The sequence below is a fragment of the Uloborus diversus genome, unplaced genomic scaffold, assembly GCF_026930045.1.
Source record: "Uloborus diversus isolate 005 unplaced genomic scaffold, Udiv.v.3.1 scaffold_582, whole genome shotgun sequence".
NCBI classification, from domain to species: domain Eukaryota; kingdom Metazoa; phylum Arthropoda; class Arachnida; order Araneae; family Uloboridae; genus Uloborus; species Uloborus diversus.
This window is the reverse complement of record NW_026558772.1, coordinates 72,062-94,147: the sequence shown is the minus strand read 5'-3', so window position 1 is coordinate 94,147 and position 22,086 is coordinate 72,062. Positions and strand designations below refer to the sequence as shown.

At 33.8% G+C, this 22,086-nt stretch overlaps 1 protein-coding gene across 1 annotated transcript in view; it reads right to left on the bottom strand.

Moving 5' to 3' along the window:
- Positions 1-20,309, bottom strand: part of LOC129233650 (sodium- and chloride-dependent GABA transporter 2-like) — a gene marked incomplete at its 3' end in the record, with an annotated part of 46,995 nt that extends 26,686 nt beyond the window's left edge. The window contains exon 1 of the mRNA XM_054867624.1: positions 20,269-20,309. The remainder of the gene's footprint in view (positions 1-20,268) is intronic.
- Between the last annotated feature and the right edge of the window lie 1,777 nt (positions 20,310-22,086).

Below are 22,086 nucleotides of genomic sequence, written 5' to 3'. Positions count from 1 at the left end.
TTAAAAAATTAGGGTACTCGCCTATCTTAAACTTCTGCTGACTGAAAAGAAACTATTGTGACACATGAGTGTCAGTCGTAGATCAAGATGACTTCCAACCTCACAGAAAAACTAATGTACTCAGAAAACTAACTATCGCGTATGAGTCATTTCATGTCATATCAACCAAAAAGAAAATCTAGCCTTAAACATCTCAGATTTTCATGAGACTTGCAGAAATATCTCTTTGACATCTTATATTTATATATGCATAACTTTAAAAAAAAAAATTTGAATTCTGATATTTTGAATTCAAATTATGTTTTTTGCTATCACGAGTTGCTACAGGACCCTACTCATTGGAGTTGTTGTTTCTTGAAACGGCTCCTATCCCCCAAAGCCTGCCCCTCCTCCTAGGCGCTTACGTGTGTATAGTTTTGTGTGTGTGTTCGTAGACCTATATGTTTGTGTGCGTAGACCTGTGTGTGTGTGCACGTAGGCGTGTATGTATGTGTGTAAAGGTGTGTGTGTAGGACATGAACGCCACCGATCAGGAGAAGCGGATTCCAGGGGACAGTGCTCAGGACCAGAAGAGTCGCGCTTGGAGAGGATGGTGGGCGGTGGTGCTGCAGAGGCCCCTGGTCCAAGCTGAAAAATCTGCGTAACTTCAAGGATGGCCAAGTAAGGACAAAAAGCAATCGTGTATTGCTCAAAATAAAATAATAGTTTAAAAAACTAAAAAAACATGCTTTCGTAGCAAAATGAACTAAAAAGTGAAAAATAATCTTTGGATGACAGTCGTTGACCAATCACTGAATTTTAATGTCATACAAAAAAGCGTGGTGTGCTGTCTATTTACATTTTTGCTTGGACAACAAATGAAAGAAATTCAAGACAACTGATAAGAAGCCCCCCACGCTCTTTTGTATTACATTAAAATTAAGTGATTGGTCAACTACTATCATCCAAAGATTATTTTTCACTTTTTAGTTCATTTTGCTACGAAAGCGTGTTTTTTTAGCCTACTTTCCCAGTAAAAGTCAGAAAAAGAAGAAAAAAGCATGAAAGAAGGCTTAATGCATCTTAAAAATATCGTGAAAAACAAAAAAAAGTCAAAAATAAATAAAATAATTAAATAAATATTGAAAAATTAAAAATTGGAAAGTAGGGTATTGAGATGGGGAAAAATGTCTGTCGGTCTGTCTGTCGGTCTGTCGGTCTGTCTGTCTGTCCCCCCCTAATAACTTTTGAATGAATAGTCCGATTCGAACAAACTTTTTTTTGTTCGAAAGATCTCGGCGAGGACACCTCATTCCCATATTTCACTTTTTGATTTGAACTATTTTTTGTTCAATTTTGAACAGTTCAAAAAACTTAACATTAGCGCCTACGGGGAAATTCAAAGCAATTCCGAAAGGTGAGGCGAATTTGCTTCAAACAAACTTTGTAGGAAAAAACTTTTGATAAAAAACTTGTATATAAGATATCTTTTTGATTTGAACAATTTTCCGTTCAATTTTGAACAGTTCAAATCCCTTAACATTAGCGCCTACGGGGAAACTGAAAGTCAATGTAGATTCCGTACTTGAAGGCGGATTTACTTCAAACAAACTTTGTTGGAAATAGCTCTTGACGACCTACTCCCGACTCCGACTCCGAGAATTTAGGGGGACCTGACACCGACTCTGACTCCTGTTCCCGACAATTAATCGGACTCCGACTCCCCGACTTAGACTCTGACTTCGTAGCTTTGGCAAACATTTATACACGGAGGACAAATGACTGACTCCGATTCTTGGATATTCGACTCTGACTCTTTTATCCCAAAATGAGATTGACTCCGACTCCGACTCCGCTGCTGTGGTTTTAACTGTGAAATAATTATTGTTGATATGATTTGTTTTTATTTTCACGATAAAGTTTTAATTTAGGTATTTAGTTTTCGGTGAATAAACTCAAAAAATATGCGCAGACGATTTTTTTTTTTTTTTTTTTTGACAATGAAAATTATTTCTTTAAGTTGACATTTTATTGTTTTTTTTTATTTTGGTAAGTGCATTAATTCGTTTAAAAAATTATTTTCGGCAACATTGGAAAAAGAAACGATTTTTTTTAATATGATGTATTTATTTTAATGAACTTATTATTTTTTTTTCGTTTTGAAAGCTGTTAAAAAAATTTTTTAATGGAAAGAAGTGTATTAGCTGCTTTGTTTAAAAGGTGCTGCTATTTTATTTGTTCGTTTTTTTGAAGAAAAGTAAGGAATATTTTATTCCTAGAAATCAGCTTAAAATATTAAAAAAAATATGTTTGAAAAAATTTGCGATTTTAGCTATTTTTGAGAATATTGATCAGGTACTAGAAAGTAGTATGGGTATACGGGAAAGTAGGCTCGTCTAGTTCTAGACGGAACTTCTTGTTAGTTTTTTAAACTATTATTTTATTTTTCTGTTTTTTAGTCTTATGTTGGAGAATTATCAGGCGACGAAATTACTTATAAAACGAGTGCGAGGTAATATCTTAAAGACAAGGGCATCCCGATGGGAAGCTACTGTGAGTCATCGATGTATGTTTGAGGAAATCATATTTATATTACTTTGAAAATTTGAGATGCATTTGAATAAAAGTTTTGTTCAACAATGGTCTGATCAGCAATGAATTTCCAATTGAAGGCTCACCTAAATTTTGGCATGAAATTAGTTAAAAACAATTATATTTCTTTTTCTAATTACCTTGGAACATTGTAACAAATTTTGTCTGATGCAGAAAAATTAAAGGTTTTTGTAGATATTTTTAAATAATTTTTGCGATGATTTTTACTTTCTTCTATATCTAATATATAGAAGAAAGTATTGGATTCGTGCAAATTTTCGAATTTCGAATTTTGACGGATTCGAACGTTTTGAGGTGTGCTGAGTCCATTTCGACCATTTTTGGAAAATGTCTGTCTGTCTGTGTGTGTGTGTGTGTGTGTGTATGTGTGTGTGTGTATGTATGTATGTGTGTGTGTGTATGTGTGTCACGTCTGTGTGTGACCAGTTTTTTGTGGCCGCTCTACAACAAAAACTACCGCATGAAATCGAACGAAATTTAGTACACATATGTGCCCCTATGTGAACTTGTGCCCATTAGTTTTTGGCGCGAATTCCTCCAAGGGGGGTGGAGCAATGAGACGTTTTTCGAGTTACGCGTGCTTGCTATTCCTCAGGAAGTAACTGGCGGAATCAAACAAAATTTGATCCATATGTTGGTATTAACAGGAACAGGTGCTGATTCAATTTTGGTGTCAATAACTCAAACGGGGGTTGAGCTATAGAACGTTTTTTGTCGTAAATTGTGACTGCTGTATCTCAAGAAATAATGAACGGAATGAAAGAAAAATTTATCGGCAAGTAGCCCTTAGTGGGTATAAGAACTGATTTTATTTTTGTGTCAACAGCTAAAAAGGGGATAGCGCAATCACCCGTTCTTTTTTTCCATTTTGAGTGCCCTATCTCAAGAAGTAATGCTACGTTCTGGTTGAAATTTGGAATATATGTGAATCCATATGTAAACAGGCTTTGGTTCAATTTTGACGCCGATCGCTCCAAGAGGTGTTGATTTTTTTTTTTTTTTTTTTTTTGCGAATGAAAATATTTTTATTAATGCAACAATAAGAAAGATAAATCGTAATAGATTGTCGTCTGCGTATTTCTCGTGATTTTAATTGTATGGAAATGATAGGAAATATTATCTCAATGATTTAAAATTTTTAACTGTTGCCATCTTATGTTTGTTAACAAATAAAATATTTGTAATCAATTCAAGCAAGGCTTTTAAAATAACTTTCAATTTTCGCTCTTTGCTTTGCTTTTGCAATAATTCAGACATTGGGATAGTCGTCAAGTTTTTGCATGTGTAATTTTGTTTTTGTTGGGAATATTGCTGCCTCGTCAAGCATGGGGAGGGATCAGAAAAAAAAAAAAAGAAAAATATAGAAGAAAGTTTCGTGATGGTCACAACATACTAGTTTAATGTATTTTTTAAAATTTTTCCTTTTTCACATTGTTGGATTTATGCCAAAATATTGAATAAAATTGGAGGAAACAAACAATTAAAAGAGTTAATTAATTAATTTGATTATAGAATATTGAATTGTCATCGGGTCCGAGATCACGTGCCAAATTTCAAAAGAATCCGATCGCAAGAAGTGGGCGAAATTTGAGCTGCAAGATTCCGTTACAAGATACATACATACATACATACATACATACATACATACGTACAGGTGAAGCTAATAAAAGCGTGTTAAAAAACAAAGGATTTTTGGGATTTTAAATTTAAATTATGTTTTTCTCAATCACGAGCGTGTGCGTGTGTATGTAGGTAGGCGTGTATGTTTTTGTGTAGCATGTGCATGTTTATGTACGCGCGCGTTTGTGTGTGTATGTGCGCGCGTGTGTGTATGTGCGCGCGTATGTGTATGTGCGCGCGTGTGTGTAGGCGTTCGTGTGTGTGTGTAGGCGATCGTGTGTTTGTAGGCGTTCTTGTGTGTGTATGTCGGCGTGCGTGAGTATATGTATGCGACGTGTGTGTGTGTGTGTGTGTGTGTGTAGGATATGGACTTAGCCTGGAGACGGTGCTTGCTAGAGGAGCAGCATCGGGAGCGGCCGGTCGACGGTGGTGCTTCAGAGGAAAGCGGGGGAAAATAAAATTCTCATAATTGAGGCAGTGAGAAGCTGGAGGTAAATACCAAAATTAAAAATTCGGAGATAATCAGTACAAATGGTAGGAGAGCCATCCACCTATTTTGTGGCAAGAGATAGTTGTAGTAGCCCTGGTATACAGGTGCTATATCAAAACTTTAAAACGTCCACTTACAGCTCTTTGCTTATCAATACTTTAACTGATGAATAACTAATTTTTGAAATTCGTCATAAAGCATTTTTTAATTTGTCGGCAGTGCTTCAAAATGTTGTAACTCAAATTCTGTGGGAGCTACAGAGTTGTGGGTTGATAGCGAATATTGCAGAAAATTGCAAGCGCTTTAATTTGACATGTAACTCGAGTACTTTTAAAGAAAAAAAAAATTCTTCACAAAAATTTAAGCCATCGCGTCTTTTGAAAAAATAATATAGGATTTCTAATGTATTTTAATAAACACATCCAAAAATTTTCAAATGGTTGCAAAATGGCATCCACTTTTTTTTATCTCGATTGATACTTTTGCTCGATCTGTTTCAGAAAAAAGGGACTTTGCATGTTTGCTTGAAATATTCATTGACATACGAACGATCGTAAGCCACAAGGATTTCCTCCATTACATCACACTTTATTAATCGAGGTTAAACTAACAGTTTCTGACATCACTGTTTGTATCCGCAGTCAGGTGTGGCTTTTATGCTTGACGAAGATGAGAGAAGAGTTCTATTTGTGATGCAACGGAACCATCAGTTGCAGTGAATTTGATTTCGAAAAGCTGTCCAGACAGAATGAGCGAAATCGAATACTACAATAAAAGCGTTTTCCGCAACAATGAAAAATATTTGGCATTGTAGTCAAAAATAACTGCATGATATTATCGGGAAAGAAACATTGCAGACTTTGTAAACTTTACCAATAATAAAGCTGTAAGTCTCTCTGTGTGTCAGGATCTCTGTGACGCGCATAGCGCCTAGACCATTCGGCCGATTTTCATGAAATTTGGCACAGAATTAGTTTGTAGCATGGGGGTGTGCACCTCGAAGCGATTTTTCGAAAATTCGATTTTTTTTCTTTTCTATTCCAATTTTAGGAACATTTTCCCGAGCAAAATTATTATAAGATGGATGTGTAAATTACCAAGTTATCACAACGTGGAACCGTAACATGGGCAAGCCAATTAGCGAGAAATTCATCATACATTATTTGTAAATATACAGGCGAACCAAAAACCTTTTAATTTTCTACTACGGGCAAAGCCGTGGGGGTGACACTAGTAGCTATTATAAAATGAGTGTCTGGTGCGTGCAATTTAATATTTTATGCAGAACCTACTTTTGTGAAGCATTGTTTCGTTTGTTTACCAAGAGAGTAGCAAATTGCATGGACGAGGAAGCCAAAATGAATACAAATATTAAAAAAGAAAAGTAATGTAAAAATAACCGAATTTTTTAGTGATAGAATGAAATAAGGATTTTAATGTGTTTTAAAGCTAACATGTATTCAAAATAGGATCCATTTAACTCAATACACCGTTTTGAACGATCAAACAATTTATCCTCAGACTTTTTAAATTTGGTTTTGGGAATGTTCTTCTGCACCTGTCACTCTGCTTGGAACATCATCGTAAAAAAGCTCCTTTCATTGTTGTTTTTAGTTTTGGGAACAGGAAATAGAATTGTGCTTTCGATTACTCCCAATATTCGCCTGGTCTATCATCTTATATAACTACAAACTGAACGTATGTACCTATGTATCTATGTCCAAGTTTCTTCTCCCGAACGACAGTGAACTGACCATCGAACCAGGTATTGATGGATTCATAATTTTCCCGTCTTTATGTTTGGCTACGATAATAATTAGCGGAGATATCAATTGAAAACTATTGATTATGACACTTAGATTTCGACGTAAAATTCTTATTTTTCGAAGGCTTTCCTCCATTCAATTTATCGGAGGAAATTGAAATCCGGATCGGATCGTGGATATCGGAGGAAATCTAAAATTTTCTTAACATTGTAACAGAAAAAGAACAAAATCGAATTTTGGAAAAAATCGCTTTGTGGTGCGCACCCCCCATGCTACAAACTAACTTTGTGCCAAATTTCATGAAAATCGGCCTAACGGTCTAGTCGCTATGCGCGTCACAGAGATCCTAACAGAGAGAGAGAGAGAGAAAGATCCAGACAGACAGAGATCCAGGTAGACTTTCAGCTTTATTATTAGTAAATAAAAAGGATGAAACGTCAAAAAGTGAGAGCAATTTTGATTGCCCCAAAACTGGAATTTTTTAACGAGCGGGGAAAGCCTATCGCACCAACTGACGAAATGAAGCGTTTTCTTGTCAATTTCCAGATGAGCACCTGCGCTAACCTTGCCACGAATTGCGTGCAACCGGAGGCAGTTCTGCAACGCCGGGTGGTCACGTGCACTCACAGAGTATCATTAGGAGTGATCTTGACCCATAATCAATGGAAAAAGAGTTCCATTATCGTACCCCGCCCTAATATATTATGCATTCCCGTCGTCTTCATTCCTGATAGTTGCGGACACGGATCCTTTTTACTCTACTTTTACAAGCTCTTCAAAAATATCTGGACTTGGATTGGAATGGCATGGAATAATTTTTTTTAATTTTTTAGTCCAGTACATCACCAATGTGGAACTTTTTTGTTTATTAACAACAGTAAAATCCCGTTTTTTTTACAAACTTTTAACAAACTAATTTTAATCTAAGCAAACATTTTAGCCTAGTGAAGTTTAGCAGTATTTCAAGATCACGGTTATGCTCTGTTGTGATCTGGGAACTGGTCAGTGGTCATTTCGCCTGTACGTTTAATTGCCTGTACATTAAAAGCTTTACATTTAATGCTGCGTGTGACCAAGTAGCAAAATTTCTTGTTTCAGTGTGTATCAGTGTACAGTTTCAGCGTTACATGCCAGAATTGATCTGTGATCCCCAACGATTCGAAGTCAACCTTATTGTCACTAGAATCAAAGCAGCATTTGAATTTTCAAATGGCTGGCCAGGGGAGAATACAGAAAACTATTTGGGGGGAGGGGGGTTAATGCTGAAGAATGATCCCCCCTTCCCATGATTGAACTGTAGTTTTAGGTACGAAAAATTTCTGAAACTGCTTGGGAGTCAATAAAAAGTAGGCCAGGAATATAGCACCTAATTGGAAATAAACGTTACAAACTAATATCATAAGCAATAGAACGAAGTAGTAGTTTAAATATTTACTTTCAAAAATAATTAATGAATGTAAAAGATACTGTAATTGTTCATATTTTGTGTGCAAAGTGTTTGAACACAATGTAGAAGGATACTGTTGTCGACAGTTTAAGGGGGGGGGGTCATGACCCCCATTAGCCTCCCCTTGTATCCGCGACGGTATCTGACACATATCAAGTGGCTCCGAAAAGTTGAACCCTGATTCTGACAAAGTTCACTTCTTTTTGGGGTAATAGGGAAGGGTAATTGGTTCTGAGTTGAGTTTGGCTGCTTTCGTAGCAGTTTCGCAAACTAAAATCCGCGCCAAAACACGACCCACTTTCGCTGAGCTCCCCACAAAGAGGCAAACATTGTCAAGGTCATAGCCCAACGTATTTGAGCCGCACTACTACTAAAATACTTGGTACATGGTAAATATAATAAGTAAATACGATAAGCATTTATGTTTTTAAACTTGAAAAAACAGACGTTTATGCGAGAAAAAATTCTAATTCTCAAAATAACGAAAAATAGTTTTAGTAAAATTGTTTTTCTATGACTTATTTAATGAACATGCGATAGGAATTTGTCTGAATCATTAATAACTTTATAGCTGCTTTCGAAGTAACAACATTCTTGAAAAACAACATTCGTAGAAAAATGTTGATAGATATTCCATTTTTCTAACTCAGTGCAGCATTCCAGAATTCGTATGAGCGTTGAATGTGTATTGAAGAATGAAGTGTTGAGTATGCTACTTATGCGGTATGATAAATCTGCCGCTGACCAAGTCCTTCAATATCATCCAATATGCTTACATAACCTTTCAATATTTTATTTAACATAATTGATTAATTAATAATCAACATCATTATAATAAATGGAATTACATATTTAATGAATTAATTCTTTAAATCAGAATATGGGGGGAAAGGAAATTTCAAACATACCACGACCCGGAAACGCTCTTCACACCTCTTTGCACCCTTGTACGAGTGAAGACCTCCCCCAAGAAAAAACACCATCTTCGTCGGAAGTATGCAACATTGAATAAACCCTCGATCAGAGAAACTGAAACTCGAAGCAACGAAACCGGAAAATTCCTGCCTCATCGGCAAAGGTCGCGGAAACACCCTTGCTTCTTTTTTTTTTTTTTTTTTGCCTCTCTTCTTGCTCCGGGAATGAGGGCAGACCCCCCTCAACTGGCAAAAAAGAAATAACAATCTTAGAAAAAAAATGCCTAATTATTTTTTTTCCTTCAAAAAGTTTCCGCCTAGACCGGGCACGTGACAATGGGTCGTGCTCACGTGCTATTTGGGTGTGGATGAACGCTGAGATCAACGCTTTTAGGGCATGCGACTGGATTGTCAAGTTGTGAGAATTAGTTTTGACTTGGTTGACACGTGAGATGGAATAATTCTGTCAGGAATAATTTAATCAGATATTAATTACTTATTTCCAACAATTAGGGCGTGACGTTCCACATGTGCAGGGGCTCCCCGATGGGACGTGACGGGAGGTCACTGTGACCTTCCAAAAATTTCCTTATTTGGCAAAGTTTGTTTGACGATTCAGCAAAATTAGGAATCCCATTCGACAAAACTTAAGTTCCATTCGGCAAAATTATCATCATTCGGAGAAATTTTAAGTTCTACTCGGCAAAATTATCATCATTCAGAGAAATTTGGAGTTCCATTCTGCAAAGTTATCATTACTCAGCGAAAGATGGAGTTCCACTCGGCAAAATTATCATCATTCAGTGAAATTTGGAATTCCACTCTGCAAAATTATCATCATATTCAACGAGATTTGGAGTTCCATTCCGCAAAATTCTCATCATTGAGCAAAATTTTGAGTTCCATTCGGCGAAATTAACATCATGCGGCGAAAATCTAAGGTTCCACTCCGCAAAATTATCATCATTCAGCGAAATTTGGAAATTTATTCGTCAAGTTGAGAATTTCTGACCCCAAAATGTTTGGGACGCCCCCTTAAACGTACGCTACGACCTAAAAGACAGAAATTAAAAGTAAATATATTTATGAGACACGCGACTCACACTTTATAACGAGCACTCATTTAACGAGATTCAGAATTTAACGAGGAAAATTGGGTCTTTTGTTTGGTAATATGCTACAAAGCGCTGGAGTTGAAATCATTGCAAAATAATTTTTTAAAACTATGATTGACAGCACACGTCAGCATTCCTAACCATTCCTTGACGTTACCTAATAACTATGTTTCCCCTAGGATTTTCCAGATTTTCTTAATGCTTAAGAAAGTGAGGCAATGCTGAATCCAAAATGGTTTCAGAAAAACGTGATCTATTGACAGAAGTGATTGTGATGACTTGCAAGAGGAAGACACTCGCTGGTTGTAAAAAAAGGGCGTTGGGAAGTTTTAATATTCTTTAAACATAGATGAGTACATGATGTAATAGACCGACCGACAGTTTGGTTATATCCTCCAGAGACGACAGTTCTGTCCTTATTATCATCCATCATATTGTCCATCAGTCTGAAATAGACAATAACCGAGCTGGAGACAGGTGTCAACTCATTGAAACTGTGCCAACAATCTGGTGGCAAGTTTAGCTACCAGTTTGTTACATTTAGTTAATTCTTTTTGCGAGACAAATATTGAGATTAAAGCAATTTTTTTAATTTCAGTTTTAGAAAACTAAAATCAAATTAAATGCTTATGAACTGTTTGTTTGTGCTCATTGCATGTGGTATGCAAGAGTAAGCTGCTGATGAATTTTCCCCTCAGATTAAATTTTTTTGTTATCAAATTCTGTAAGTTTTTATGAATAAACTTAAATTTAATTAAGGGAAAAGTTGAAAGAAAAACTTCAACAATTTTTTCATGAAATTTAAATGTTGGCACAAACGATTTGCAGATGCTAGTTTTTTTTTTTTTTTAGAATCAACTTCGGTACAAACCAACTTCAATACACATAAAATTAACATGAAAAAAAAATGATAGGGGACAGAAAAATGTCCGGATGTCGTCCGTTATTTTCTTGGTCCATCTCGAAATTAGCTTGCATAAATTAAAAGTTCTCCTCCGCATTAACCTTTTACTTCAAAAGAAAAATACAATTCTAAAACATAGCGCGTCTATTTAAACAAAGAACAGAGTTTTAGCTTTAACGGTTTTTAAATAACCCACGATAGTTAATTTATGTAAAAAGAGTTATAAACAAAAACTCTCATCAGAGCCAGTTTTTTTAAAATGCAGTTCTTTTTCTGCAATTCCCACAATCTGCTTCCGCATTTTGATACATTGTTAAACAATTAAATATTTTGAAAATAAAATTTTCAAAAGAATGTTTCTCCGGAAACACTTTACTCGCCATTTGTCATAATAACTAAAGAGCTCTGACTTGGCAGCAGTGACCTGGTGACTTGAAATGCGAAACTGGTGTAAAAACAGATGCCTAAATGGGTCAAACTGTTGAGTTTCGCAAAGAAGTTTAGAACTGGAGCAAAATTTAGAAGTCATCTGCAATTTTGCTACAAATTAGCTTAATTTGCACTTTCAGAGTTTTTTTAATGTTGAAGATCTAATAAAGGCTTACACAATAGTTTCTCATGCAACAAATACCAACCTTGAAGACTTTTGAAACACCCGTTTCTTGATGTCTAGGAATGCTATTAACATAATGAATTACAATTTCTTTGTGATATCAACTTTTACTTTTTTTGGAACTACGTGAAATAAATTTCATTCGTGGTAGCGTAAGATAGATTTCGAATCTTCGAATTTAGAAAACTGTAGCCTTAGTTTTTCAAGCTCGGAGTAAGTAGTATAAGTATACTATGTTACCACAAAAAAAAAAAAAAAAAAAAGAAAAAAAAGAAAAAAAAAAAAAAAAACTTATTACCTTTTTTTTATGAGTTCAATTTTCATTTGGATTGAGTAATATTAAAAATAAATTTAGACCAATTTCCGTCCTTTTTTTAAAGATTCCTCGTGATCTGTTTCAAGAAATAAATATTTCTGTGCTAAAGAGTAAAAATATTTAAAAACGTTAAAAAAAGGTCCAACTTGCTAACATTTCGTAGACATGTTTCAGAGTTCCAAGGAACTCTTTTTTCAATAATGAAAAAAAAAAAACCTTTAAATTTTCCCACCTGATGGCAGAATCGGTCCATAATGTTACACTTCCTCGGAAAATCATTTTGTTTTTTCTGCTGTGACAACTTCTATGTTTTGACGGATATTGTAATTACTGATTGGTGTGAGCTAAGTGTTTGATATAATTTTTATGCTTAGACGATTTCCATAAAACAAGAAATTTATTCTGGAACCAATGCAAGACAAATAAAGTTCACGTAATATTGCATAGAAAGTTATCGTACATCTAAATGTTAGGGAATAATGAACGAATGTCAAAATAAATATATTTTTTACTTAAAAACATCAAGTTAGTTGCTTTCCCTGCTGATAGAAGATAATCCACCCCGCAAAATAAGCGCTTTATATCTTCAAGTAATAATTGAAGAATATATGAACAGTTCCATACGCCTCTCAATATTATTGAGATTATTTTTCGTATGTAATGAAAATGTATATAACCTGGAATTATTATTATTCACTTTTATAGGATTAACTAGTGGTACCCGCACGGCTTTGCCCGTAGTAGAAAATTAAAAGGTCATTTGGTTCACCTGTATATTTACAAATAATGGATGATGAATTTATCGCCAATTGGCTATGTTCATTCTCTCTCCCATTCCACGTCATGATAATTTCGTAATTTACTCGTCCATCTTATGATAATCTTGCTCCGGGAAATGTTCTTAAAATTGAAATAGAAAAAGAAAAAAATCGAATTTTTGAAAAATCGCTTCGAGGTGCACACCCCCATGCTACAAACTAACTTTGTGCCAAATTTCATGAAAATCGGTCGAACGGTCTAGGCGCTATGCGCGTCACAGACATCCAGACATCCAGACAGAGAGACTTTGAGCTTTATTATTAGTAAAGATAAAGAAGATAAATATAAAGATTATATTTGTATTATGAATATTTTTTTCTTTTAAAAACTATTTTTTTTTATTTGATGGTTTGTCAACAATTATGTATTGTATAATAGTTTATAAAGTAAAAATATACCTATTTTTTAAATTTAGTTTACTTAAAAAGTTCTAGCTGTAACAAAATTTACTTCGATCAAAAAAGTCAGAATCGAATGAAGTACGTGCGACAATTGAAAGCAAACAAATGAGACCCGATTATAAATGAAGAAATTTTTTAAAATATCTTCATAATAATGTTATTATTTTTTTAAAAACTTACTCATTTCTATTAGGAATTTCGCCCTCAAAAATAGTTTCTTCAACTTTCAAGTATTTGGGAATCGCTACTTCCATTTGTTTAAAATTTACATCCGTACCATCATTTCACAAAACTATCTGATTCGAAGGAGAAAATTAGCGCTCAGAAACACTCAATCTTCAAACGTTCACGTATAACGGAATCGAAAAAGGAATGCATCTGGTTAATGCATGATGTAATACAAAAGCATGGAATAATTAGAATTGATGCATGATGCAATTCGAAAGCATGGAATAATTAGAATTGATGAACGCTGTGCTGGAAATTAAAATGCTGCTGTTTCCCGAATTGATGAAACTGCTCAGTAGGAGGAAGCTTGGGACAATGGAAATTGGATGTTAAACATTTATTGCGTGTTCTTTCTTCCTCCAACATTGAATTGTTTAAACAAAAGATTCATGCCTCATAAGTTTGCGTTTGTGCTTTCTGCTAAAGCAGACGTAGTAATTAAGAAGTTTATGTAGTGTAGCTACTTTTTAAGTATAGTTTTCCACGATGAAGAAGCAGCATGAAAACAATTGAAAAAAAAAAAAAAACGATAAATAGAACATTGTTTTGGTCGAAATATTTAGATATTTTAATTTCGTGTTGTTTCTGATTGTGCTGTAAGAGGAGAATAGAATTAATAAATATTCTAAAAGCATGTAGATGAATGTCTTAATTGACAATGATTGACGTCATAATTCTCTCATATCTGTATGTTTATGTTCCGCTGATAACTACTACATCCAAATGAGTTTCTCTTCGCTTTTCTTTAAAAAAAAAAACTAAATAAAACTGTTTCTGACGAATTTGTGTTATTTTACTTATTTTTCGTGATTAAAATTAAAAGTTTCACTAACTGTTTTCAAATTACTAGAATTAAACAACAGTTTGCTTCGCGTATGTGTGTGTGTGTGTATGTATTTATGTGTTTTATCTAGGAATCCATAAACGAACATTTAACTAACTATTAGGATATATTACTTACATTTTTTCCAAAGTGTACTTTTTGCTTGTCGATTTAGGGTAGACCGACCAGTGAATGAACAGTTAAGCACAATTTCATTTTTTTTAAATCCTAGTAATTTTAAATTCTATACTATACAGATCGTGATAGTTAAAACATTTTAATTGATCTATGTAAATATCTCTAAAAAATCGCGGGAACTTAAATGGTACCGCTTCCGACTTTTTTAGGTGTTTAAAGAAAAAATGGCACAACGACCCAGTGAATAAACACCTCGAACCAGTAAATGAACATGATAATTTTTGATTCAAAAAAGAAACTAAGTTTCTTTGAGATCTATCTATCTATATAACTATCTATATCTATCTTTTTATATCTCTATCCATCTATCAATATACCTTTCTTTTTTTCTATCTATCTATCTATCTATCTATCTATCTATATATATATATATATATATATATATATATATATATATATATATATATATATATATATATATATATATATATATATATATATATATATATATATATATTTATCTATCTATCTACCAGCTTTTTTACCTGTATATCTATCTATCCATCTATCTAACTATCTCCTTATCAATGTATCTACCTATCTATATCTATCCACCTATCTATCTCTATATTAGTCTCTCTCTCTACCTATCTATCGATCTATCTATCTACCTACCTATTCTATCTCTATATTTATCTGCCTATATATCTATTTACCTCTTATTTTTTATATATCTATCTCTATATCTTCCTCTATCAATTTATCTATCTATATACAAACATACATACATATATCTACGTATCTATTCTCTCTCTTTGTATATATATTTCTACTTATCTATCTCTCTATCTACCTGTCTATCTATCAAGAGAGATAAAGATATAGAAAGATAGATGTAGGTAGGTAGGTTAATATACAGATAGAGATATAGATAGATAAAAGATAAAACTCAGTTAAAAGTGCATTGTTTGCAAAGACAAAAATAAAGAAATTATAAAGTATATAATGAAATACATAAATAAATAAGCATATAAAACTATCTGCATTACAAAAAAGTACGAAAAGGAAAATATCTCAAAGAAACTTCAAATTTCTTTTTAATTCAAAAGAAATTTTGCCATTGTTCATTCATTGGGTTTTTGCAATTTTTCGTACCCAGTGACTGAACACCCCTCTACCTGAAAATCTACGCATTCTGCATTGACTGAAACAATTTAAGTCCATAGTCTAAATATTTATATTTACTTTTTCTTTCGTAGAGTTAAAAAAATAAAATTTGTCGATAAAAATAATATGTATCAAAATAATTGCTAGCACGAAACCAGCCTTATTATTTTGAAAGAGAGAAAGAACGATTCACGGCAATAAAAATTTTAAATTTTTTCCAGGAAAAAAATACGTATCCAAAGTAATCAATCAGGTGTCAGATAGCTTAGAATATTAATAAAGAACGCTTCTGTAGTGAATTTATTCAGAAAAAAAAAATTTGGAAGCTCTTTTTTTAATAAAAAAAATGACGCGCTGTTCATTCACTGGGTGGTGTTCACTCACTGGTCGGTCTACCCTATGTGCAGACTCTATACCTGAAATCACTTTGCTAACTCACAGGAATTCCATTTATACTTGCTTTTTTCTTTTTTCATGGGCACAAATGATGCTTGTCTTAATGAATTGCCATTTATTCAAAGAAAATAGATCACTCATAGTACATTGTTGAAACTGAAGGTGAAAAAACAGTGCACACAACACCAGGGTTGCCAGATTTTAGAAGAGTAAATACGGGACAGGCTTCTAAGAGAGAAGGGGGGGGGGGATATTTTTGAGGTTGAGAACAATCACTGGTTATGTATTTTTAAGGTGTGATAAGCATCCAAGTTTTAATAGCTTTTGGAAAATTTCTCTCAATATGTTTATGGGTGAGCACATTTTTAGAGGAACTCTAACTCAAAGAATAAAGCAAGAAATAGAACTAAGTTCAGTAAACAGATCGACGTTGATAGGAACAGGTGCTAATTGGTTTTTTATTTGCCTTCGCTATAAGTTAAACTGTGCTATTGAAAAAATTTCTTGTTAAATGTGACTGCTTTATCTGAAATAGTAATGCAAAGAATCATACAGCAAAACGTCTTTTTTAATGCCATACCAGCCAATGGCGAGATCTGTATGAGTAAAATAATTTTAATGCCTCATTTGCAACTTATCGCCTACTTTCATATCTTTTTGTGCAACTAAGCTGTTACGAACTTCCTCTATTGTTGAAAGCTCATCGTATAGATCATCTACTAATACTTTATTTTCAATATGTAACTGCTCTACAATAAGTGACAAGTCAGAAAACTACTTAATCCATTAAAGCCATTGGTCTTAAAACAAAAAGTGAATTTTTATTTGTGAAGTCAAACTACTACTATGTAATTCACAGCTGTTCCAAACATTTCTTGTATCCCTCAGTCAGGCATTGTATTTTTCTACTGTCTAGATGCTTTAAGGTTTTAGTAACGAACAATTCATAAAACCTATCTTCAAATCTGCTTTCTAGCTTTTTTACCAAATGTGTCATAATATCATAAAGTTATCTGCTGCAGTTGTACATTCATTTTGAAGTTTTTTACGGGCAACTTCAAAAACGGGGTACACATTACTAAGAAAAGGGAAAACCTTATTAGTTTCACATGTTTCAGCTGTAGGTACTTTCTTCACTTAAAAGCAATAATTTTCAGAGAGGCTGAGGGATGGATTCTCCCTCGCTTATAAAATAATTCATAAGAGAAGGCCAAAATTTAATGAGTCGATCTACAGCAGGAGCTAAACTTAGCCATCGTATCGAGATATGTTTTAGTAGCTCTTTTAAACTAAGTTAGCAGAGAACTCAAAAAACTCCTTTAGGTCATTCCGCTTAGTTTTGACATCAATTTCTAAAGCATCAACAGCCTGGCGAAATGCAGTGTTGCAATGCTAACATCCTAACTATATGAGCTAAACACCATGACTTTTTTTTTTAATTTTTGTTTTCCTTTCTAAATAGGGCATATACTGACCGCTTTGTTTCAAAATTAGCGTTGGTATTGTTGGTTAAAATGACGAAACTGACCGTAAATCCAAGTCTGACTCAATCAACGGCTTTAATAAGAGTCAAGAAGTTTACTATAGAGTCAGCCGTCTCGGAACTTTTTACTCTTTGATTTTCTCATTGCTCTTTATTTGACTTTTTTTTTTTTAAATATTTTTTCCCCTTAAAACAATGTCTCGTTTTGTACAATATTGTTATTAGCTAGAATACGGGACGTAAGCCGTCCCGTATGGAAGTTCCCCGGGACGCGGGACAATTTTTCAAAATACGGGACTGTCCCTTGAAATCCGGGACGTCTGGCAACCCTGCACAACACGCAAAAAAAGGGGGGGGGGGTTACAATCTTTGAGATCCATTACTCTAAGCTATTAGTAAGTTCGATGATCGAACTTTGTAAATGACAACTATATAATGTAAAATACGAACTTTATGCCTTGCCACTTAAAATAAGTTAAATTGGAAAGATTTTCGAGAAACTTATCATTTAAGGGAGTAAGCCTAAATCAAAATGTAATAATAATTTAAAAAAAAATAATAATCCTCTTATATACAATAGCCGATGATCGAGTAACCCGCGTGTTTCAACAATGAAACTCTCGCTACGGCATGATAATTTGAAAATATGTTTTGGTAATGTTTAACATGTAGGGAAAGGCTTTATCGTGACAAGGCTAAACCCGATCCGGTGACTTAACTGTTCTACTGGTAAGACTGTCTCATTTCAGGGGAATGAAGAAACAAAAGAATGGTCAACAATGAACGCTACCTACTGGAGTTTAGGGTTCATCCACTAGAGTTAGGTTACAATTTCAACTATCAAAATATCACCAAATAGGCAATGGCTTCGCTCAAATGTAGAAGCATTTTTCACCCGTCATACCTTGACGGGCGACTTTTTAGTAATAATACTAATAATTATTATTATTTTTATTATTATAAAAATAACTAATTACGAAATAGTTAAAAAAAATACATAATAGAATTAGGAAATGGTTAGTGCTACAGGCGTAAGTATTGTGGAACTAATGAGTACAAAATGTTGAAATATCCATAACTCATCTTTTGCAATTTCCGAGAATCGTCAGAGTGGGCATTTTTCGTTAAGAGTCACAATAACACTCCGTAAGCTTTGTCATGCTTAAACCTTAGGTAATGAAATGCTTGTGTCAAGTTTTTATTTTCGCAGTTCTTGCATTTACGGCAAGAAACTTTATATTGTTCGGAAGAGAGGCGCCAGAGCGAAGCGTAAGATCACAAAAGAAACGTTTATCCTGGTGGAAATTCTCGGTCCACGAGCCAGAAAGCTTTCATTCACCCAACAGGAGAAGGAAAAGATGCTTCTTTTGGTGAAGCATCCTGAGTTATTAGAAGCAGGTACTTCTTGGTATGAGGCCAAAGACTTAATGAGAATCACACACAAATTGTAGGCATTACGAATTATATTTTTTTGAAAAAGTTAAAAAAGCAGAAAGCTTTACAATTGCAGCATAAATTTTTCAGAAAGAGAAATAAATCAAAAAAATATTTTATATATATTGTTAGTTTCTTAATTCTCTTAACTATGAGGAATTATTTGTGCATTTTAAAAAATGACTGAACAACATGCAATACGTTATAACGACCGCTCGTTATAGCGACCGATTTTGTTTGGACCACTGGGGTCGTTATAACGAGCGTCGACTGTAGTTGCTTTACTAGTGACGATAAATGGGGTAATCCCGTTTTCAAATATCCTGTCCCGTTGTCCCAGCTCAAACTAAAATGACTGTCAACTGGATGACCACCAAATGAATGTCATTGGATGGAGCTGTTTAAGCCTTTTTATACCAATAAATTCAATCAGGCATAATTATTTAATGTGTTTCATGTTTTCCCGGGTCGAATGCACTCATATTATGGATATTTCCACTTATTATTAATGTGTGCTTTTGAAAAAGCACAGTTGCAAATAGCTGATCTCAAAGCAATGTTAGTTTTAAAATTAAACTGAATGAAATTATTTATAGAATTTCATTCTTATTAATTCAAGAATTAGTAAAATTAATACGAATTAAATTATTTGCAGAAACTTATTCTTATTAATTCATATATTATTTAAAAAAAACTAATGAAATTTTAAAAAAAACTAATTCCTAGTATTTTGAGCGGCCAGAACATAATTTTTTACGATCATCCATAGTTAAAACTATCTATTCTCTTTAAGCTATCCATAAAAAAAAAATCTCGAGTTCCTATTTTTCTTGTCGAGAATACAAACAAAGCCATTCATTTTCAATTCGTCTAAGTAAACTTGGGAATAATTGATTTGCGTAGTTATATAAAAATTTATGATATTGAAATCTTGGTTATGGGCACCACACTTGCTCAGAGGTTAAAGTATGGGCAGAGACCTTGCTTTACCCTTTCACTCAAGAAATACATTTTGAGTCAAATTAATTAAGTAATGAAATTATTTTGACACATGAATGGAGAAAAGGAAGAAAATAATGATTTAAAAAAATAAATAAATTTTTAATCTTTGTTTCACATATTTTGTTATACATCGTAAAGCAACACAAATGGGCGCTTCGTCTGGTTGTAGGTTTCTCTCCGCAGTAACATTTTGAACATTTTATATGAAAACTTAAGAGTAATAATATTATGTTATGTGCAATTGAGGCAGTGAGAAGCAAAGGGATGTAACTGGACGTTTTCATGTTTTGCCTAAAACGTCTATAAATACAACGTCCTGGGTAGGCTTTCATTTATTTTTTCTAAATCATGCTATACAGCACCCTCTACCAGGGCTACTGGTACTATCTCTTGTCTCAAGACAGACCAGGGGTTCAACTACCGTTTGTGTACTGGTTATCTCCAAATTTTAATTTTGCCACTTACAACCCTTTGCTTCTCACTGCCTCAATTGAACAGTGTCATTAAAGCAAGAAATGAAAATCCTTAACTTTTCAAACTTTAAAACATTTCAAGCAATTGAATTTAAATGGATCACGTAGGAAAAGAAATTGTAAATACCTTGGGATTTCCTTTAATCCTTTTAGAACGCATCAGTGTTCATCATACGAGTGCACCACGACATTTGATTTCGTCAAGGGATACGACAATAACAACAACAACGCATTTAAGTTTTTTCACAACCATTTTAGTTTTTATTTATTGTCTCTATCATATTAGTTTTCAAAAACTGAGGAAAGCTCAAACTAAGAAAATAAAACAAAATAAATAAAGCAACTCTATAAGCCCTATTGTGAAGTTCATGCTTGAAATAAAATGTGAACTATTTATGTAACTGTGTACGTACGACTTAAAGGGAATAAAAGTAAATTGCACAAGTTGATTGTTGTGATGGTTTAGGAGGGTGTTAACGTAGCGAAGGATAACTTGATGTTTATTTTATGGATCTTTTGAAAGGCAGTATTTTTAGACTGTCCCGGCAAAGTTGAAGGTCAAGTTTAATTTGGTGAACATAGTTGATTTCTACTCTGTCACAAATTTCTAGGTATAATGAATCAGATTTGAAGAGGAATTAAGAAATAAAAGGTATCTAATTGCTCTGCTTTATTCACAGCATGGAGGCTAAAATTAAAATATACGGAGAGCTAAATCTCCGCTATAAAAGTGTGGCAATAAAGTTTATCTTTTCCAGAGGATACCACCACTGCCTAACAAGTTCGACGAAAATGTCGTGTTTTCAGTGTAAATTTGACTATTTTAATTTTTTAGGAAAACTCGAAATGCTGGAAATAAAAAAAAAAGCTTTTGAACACGACTACTACGAAAATGTAGATCATTATAGTGTGTCTGGGAAAGTAATTAAAAGCAGAAATTTTGGAACAAAAATGTTTCAAATAATCACTCCGGCGAGATAACTCCGAGCATCCTAACACGCAGTAGAAGCATCAGTCCTCGTAGGAGTAGTTTCTAGAACTATGCATTATGCAACCCGCCTGCTCATCACCAACGTACCCAATCTATTGCAGCGATCCCGGCGGAAAATTAAAAATTAAGTGTGACCACTCATAGAAGATTTCTCTCCTTCTTTATACTCCATAATTCCCAACGATAGCTCATGTTATTTGCAAGTTTACAAAGCAAGTGAAATGAACCGGCTTAATATCGGGAGTAGGGATTACCAATAGCATCCGTATACATTTCAACCCGCAGATGACCAATACCTTCTCTGAGTTATCTCGTTTTGCAACTGGTAATGAGTAGGTCTAAAATTCTACCTGCGATGATCCACTTTCCCCCCCTTTTAGGGAAGTTTATTATCGCAGTTTTAAAGTATCTTAATGAGTCGGCTTTATGGTCGATGTATACATCTTCCTAACATAATAAAATATAGACTTGTTCAGTAGAGCTTTACCGAGTTGAAGGAACTGGTAACAAGAGATTTAAAAGAAAAGGAAACTAATAAACAAGAGCGATTTTCTGCGCAATATTAAATACTGTTGCATCGTTGTAGGAAGGTAAACAGAATCACTGGATTGCAGAGAACTTGGATAAATGAAAGACTTTTAATACTAGTGAAAAATCTTTACACAAAAGCTAAAGCTATTTATAGCAAAGATTTAAAAAATATATATTTTTGTAAACTTACACAAAGGCAGAGAACTTCTCCAGTGTACTAAAACTCGCAGACACTTAGTTGAGGATTGCATGGAATCCCTTTTCAATACTAAGTAATGAAATCTTTGGAACATCTTTACATTCATAAGCTTACTTGTATTTTCATTGAAAAAGAGGTTCCTTGTAGCCCCGAAATATTAGTCTACATTTTTTTTTTTTTTTTTTTTTTTTGCAACTTTGCTTTTCTTATGTTGTCGATTTCAT